This window comes from Ixodes scapularis, unplaced genomic scaffold, assembly GCF_016920785.2.
Source record: "Ixodes scapularis isolate PalLabHiFi unplaced genomic scaffold, ASM1692078v2 PGA_scaffold4__175_contigs__length_147842914, whole genome shotgun sequence".
Lineage (NCBI taxonomy): Eukaryota > Metazoa > Arthropoda > Arachnida > Ixodida > Ixodidae > Ixodes > Ixodes scapularis.
Window position 1 is genome coordinate 120823689 of NW_024609879.1, and position 5902 is coordinate 120829590.

A 5902-nucleotide genomic window follows, 5' to 3' on the forward strand; every position below is an offset into this window, starting at 1 on the left:
TCTTCACATTCCAGTCTCGAACTTAGTGTTCAGATGATCCCATAAAATAAAAAATTAACCACGAAACCTGTAGTATAAAATCAGCGAACAATAAAATTTACAGCAAGAATAAAAAGCTGTGACTTGTTGATCACAATATATAAACATTTACAAATATTATTAGACACTCCGACACTTAGGCTTATTCAATAACTCCAGCTTCATAATCTCAGCAAATGTGTCGCTTATTCGTCCTGCTTTCATTAAATATACATCCACAAAGCACGTATTGGTCGGATGAAATTTAAGATTGCAACTATTGTATTGCAGCCTGTATACAATATTACGTATATCAAAGTTCTTTCTGAATATAAAAGTGCGACACACTTTTATATTCAGAAAGAACTTTGATATACGTAATATTGTATACAGGCTGCAATACAATAGTTGCAATCTTAAATTTCATCCGACCAATACGTGCTTTGTGGATGTATATTTAATGAAAGCAGAACGAATAAGCGACACATTTGCTGAGATTATGAATCTGGAGTTATTGAATTAGCCTATTATCTTAGTCTTTAAATTAAAGCTGCAAAATAAACCTACAAGGCGGTTTTGATATCGCCAATACAGTTATCCATGCGTCCTGAAACAGCTCTGCTCTCTATTTTACTGGCCTGGATTGAAAGAATATATTATTTTTCTGGGGCTGAGTTGCCCTACGGACACAGTTACTCCAACAATTCGGCACTGCGGCTTTGCTACCTTACACGCGTTGATATGAGGCAGGCGAAATCGCAGGGAGCGGGCGGTTCCTGTCACTTGGTTAAACACCAACGCGGCCGTTGGTGCCGCTGATGCGGCAGAGCGGTGCGAGCACTTTTCGGGTCGCACGCCTCGCATACATTTCATTATTTCGCCATCATAGGCCGAGTTGTTTAAAATAAAAATCAGTGAAATGTCTAGATAGTCTTCGCGAGGCCTACTTAACGATTAAGTTTGCTTTTATTCTGCATAGCCAACCAGAAAAAAAAATATTGTCACGGCCAGGGTGAGAACGCCAGTCTGAACATTAGTTGTCGCGCCTCCAGCGTGAGCTGCCTACTTTTGAGAACACGAATGCGTCTTTTCGACTACGCAGGCGCATAAAAGTCACAACAAAGACCAAAAAGCATGTGCTTGAGGCTAGGCATTCGAAAGACAGGCCCTTTTGTTCTCACACTGATATTCACTATAGAAACTGCAGATATCATGCAGTTTGAAGGACATGAAAAGTGAGCGCCTCTAACTGTGACTGTTTTTTTATTATATTGCTCGCCTGAAAGTGAGATCAAAAGTAAGATTTACACCCGGATGGAATTTCTTAAGAACACGGATTATATTTCAGATTTCTCTTGGACATTTTTTGAAGTTACATAGGTAGCATGCCGGGCGTAGTTATCAGTAGTGGCAGCTAACATCACGATTTTTGATTAACCCAGTTCTGCCTTCTAGCTTTCCGTGCGTTCTAGAGCGCCCTTTTTAATCACTTAGGGATTATATTTCTGAATCGAACAATTGAACGTCATACAGTTAAGCACAATGAGTATGACCATACATCGGCGTGCTCTAAATGCACTCCGTGCTGCCAGCCGAACATGCTGCGTATTTCTGTCATTTCTCATTATGAGTTTTTTTTTTTTTTTTTCTGTTTTACGAATTTGTATAACATGCTTTTGGCTTCCCATTTAGCGACTTCGGTTCTCATTAAAGCATAAGTGGACCTTCAAATCTCGAGTGAATTTGCCGGCTAGTTGCTTTTTCTTGGGTGCATTGTGGTCTCGGAAACCACAGTAGCAAAACAAATTGGTAAATCCTTGAAAATATTCAAACTAGCGCTGGGCATTTGATCGATTAACCTACCGATTAATCTATTAATGCTTCAATCGCGAATAATTTTTTTAACCGGTTAATCCACCAAATTTTGACGAATAAAAAGAAAGTAAATATTCAACGGATTCACCACGCAGATGTGACCGAGTACACCCGTATTAATGAAATCTTTAGTTGAAATTTTGATCTAAAGCAAACTGTAGGGGAACGTTTTGTAACTTTAAACAAGCTAATACGTCTCCCGGCCACCTCGACACCGTGCGAGTGTCCGTTGAGCGGAGCAGATACTATGTGATCAAGAAATTTTCCTGCTGCCGAAGAATATCAACGAACCTCTTTGCCTCTGCGGCTGAAGAAGTAGTTTGTGATTGTGGGTGTCTTTGGACTGCTCTCAACTACACATCAAGTTTGATTTAATATCCGAAATTGTACATTGCGCCGTTTATCAGATATTCAACACAGGCACACATTTCAGATTATACTTTCTTGAACTATTATATATGAAAATGAACGAAACCGATTAATCGATTAATCAATCGATTAAACGGTGTCGATTAATCGGGCTAAAACTTTTAATCGGCGTCCAGTCCTAATTAATAACAGTACATACTAAACACTCCAACACGAGAAAACAGTTTTCATAAGCAATTTGATTACCTAAAGCAAGTCCTAACATAGTGTCCTACATTTACAGGCTTTTATATGATTCCTGAGTTAATTATACTTGTGGCAATAGCCAAACAAGTGCCTGGTCTCAGGGAACTTTTTTGTTGCATACTCTGCTTTCTCTTGTTATTTAGACTACTTTGAATGATAAAATGTTCGTTTGAGCGCTTTTTTTTTAAAGTAACATTTACACATCACTATAAAAAAAAGTTCCTGCGCATCGCAAAAAAAAAATCCTTTTTTTTTTATGCGCACGCAGGACATACATATTTGTTTTCTAGTTAGCATGCGACCTATAATAACCTACAGTTTTCAAATCGCCGTAAACAACTCAAAACATTTAGTAAATCTTAAGAACTCCTAAGAAAACCGTTATGGATATTAACGCTATAACAATGGTCGTTATGATTAGACATCATGATGCCTTCCCAACTGCCTTACGAAATAACTTGCGAAACAATCCGTTGCTTTGGAGACATTTGAGCTTATCACTAGCCTGAATAATGTCAGGTCGACACATTCTTAGAAAAAAGAGTATGGATAGTCCTCCCATAGGGGAGGAACAGTCTTGTAACCTATGTTCCTTTAGAAAGGGAGAAACTTTCGTCCCTGAAACAGGGAAGCAATTAGTTCCTCCGTTGTCTGCATCTCATTATGGCGGCCCCAAATCGAGCGAATCGAGCCCAATAAGGCTCGACGAGGACGCTACGTCTCTTGTACGGGACGAGAGGAGCAGCAAATAAAAGCATAACATGAGCTTTCCGCGAACTGTGTTTATTTCCGAAGCCAGATTCCCCCCACAGATACAGAAACTTGCGTTTCAAAAGCAGTTACTCAGTCTTCTCGTCGCCAGCACTGCGATGTTAAACGGAGACAACCGATACCCAGTTACTTCGTGCACTTTGCGTCTTACCTTTGGTGTTCCTCGAGTCACAATTCCTTCGTCAACCGCATATCACTGAGAAGGGCACACTCAATCCGCGAAACCAAAAGCCGCTCTCGAAAGAGCAAACTCGAAGCCGCTGTTTATCGCGTAGCGTGAAAGAAGGTTACATCGCTAGCCACCAGATGGCGGGGTCAAGCAGAGTAATTGCAAGTAGCTAGGCTAGGTGGCGCTAGGTACCGCCCAATTCATGTTCTACAAAAAATAATTTGATTTCCTCAGGCCCCTACTGCGCTCGGGGATCCTCTACTAGACACCAGAGCTGGCAGTAATGTAATTACTGTAATGAAATTACAGTAATTTAATTACTTCTTCCAGTAATTAGTAATGTAATTCATTACTTTTTGTAGTAGGTAATTTAGTAATGTAATGAATTACTCCAGCGACGGTAATTGTAATTAAATTACCTAATTACTTTTTCGCACCAGGCATATTTTTTGTCCACAATACACAAGAGCGCTTTTCTTTTTATTTTACATTTTCTTTTTCCTCTACACCTTTCCAAAAAACGCTCTTCGGCCGCCGCTATGTTGCTGATGCTGATGCGGCTGGTGCGACTCTCGCGCCCGCTATCAGCCAGACATTTTCTGCCACCCTCTCAGCGCGATTCTCTACCTATGTTCTGCGGTTTTGCATTCGACGTTTTCTGGCCCCTCTTGAAAGTTTCCGCGTACTTTTTCTGATGCATGCTGCGTACCCTCTCTGTGTTATCTTCCACTGTGAGAAATAGGGCTGGTAAGTGCCTTCCATTCGAGCTTTTCTGCTCGACATTCTCGGGAAATGAAGGAGGGGAAGTAGGTCGAACCAAGGCCCCTGGTGAAACGGCCTCGACGCGATTTTGCGAACAATGACAATTGTTCTCCCCCCTCCCAGAGATAATCCGCAAAGGGTCCTCAGTCATCTCCAAAAATAGTTGTCCGGGTTGGGGTGGGAAACGGATCAGTCGCGTGTGTTCCTCTGTCCATCGGTAAACATGCAACAGAGAGTTCTAGCTGTGTGCCATGAACTGTGTAAATAATGTATATAAAGTTATCTGTAAAAGGAAGTTATCAATACCTCCTTTATATTTAAAAGTATACAAAAGAAATGCGAAAGTAATGTCACTACTTTTAAAAGTAATTTGTAATGGTAATTAATTACTTTCTGGCTGTGGTAATTTGTAATGTAATTACATTTCAGCAATTTTCAGCAAAGTAATTAGTAATGTAATTTAATTACAAAATATGAGTAATTTGGCCAGCTCTCCTAGACACACATTACGCTTATAAGCAGCATCAGGTGAACATACATTGAGCACGTACACGGCACGCGCAAATATCAATATAACGGAACACCACACTAACCCGAACACTACACCCGTGCCCTGCGTTTCCGTCTTTTATACTGGTCGTTTTGAACTGACGGAATTTTTCGGTGACTGAATAAGCAATACAAAAATTTCCCAGCATTTTCATTTTCTTCCAGCAATGTCATACCTCTGAGAGTATCTTGAATGGCTCAGGGGATGAATGTCTTATCAAAAAGCAAACGCTCGGTCATGCCGTAATTATTCGAAAGCCAATAAATCAAGCCGCTCCAATGCGGTTCGAAGCCATAAGTTTGTTTCCCCGCACGGCACGTCGTAGCCTGTATTTCTATTGTTGTGTTTGTTTTTCTATTTGTGCTGTTCGCGCAAAGCTGCAATTGCCGTCTTGAATTAATCTCTGTAGAGCGGATATTCACTCAGTTGGAATTGATGCTTCACGGGCTAAGAAATCGCTTTCGATAAACTTGAATGCAGTCAAAGCCGCGACTTGCGGCAGGTACGGAGCTACGCCGTGGCGAGCCTGAAAACTTCTAGCGCTCATCCCAGCGTGCCACTTGAAGGGCAGTTTCTCCAGGAACCGTATTATATTTAAACAGCAAAATAAAAAGTAGCTTTTTTTCTCTATTTTACCTACTATTATTTTTTTAATGCTAAAATTCCACACTATAAATATACGTACTTTCCGTCACGACTGTTGTCCTTGCCCCAGAGCGCAATCGCTCTCGGGGACGAGACAACCGAGAGTCACATTGGCCACTGTACAATAGGAGCTTATACTGTTCAGACCAGCGTTCCAACATGACTATCCGCACGTTGATGGATTGCACGTAACCCCTCGAGTGGTATTAAACTTTTTAATGTAAAGCGAAATGTCAACCTACGGCACCCCACCCGCGCCGATCACGGCCCGACCAGCGGCATCAATGCCCGAAAATTTACGCCATCTCATCTTGTTACACCACTGACACGCGAACACACGGTCACATCGGCGATAATTCCAGTCTTCTGTTCACAACCCACAACACTGCCATCACGATGTTGCAGCTATGTTGCTGACACGCACAAATACAGAACCACGTTGAACGCCGGTTGCACTCGGCATCGGAAAACAGAACCGAACTCAGCACGGAAGTCAC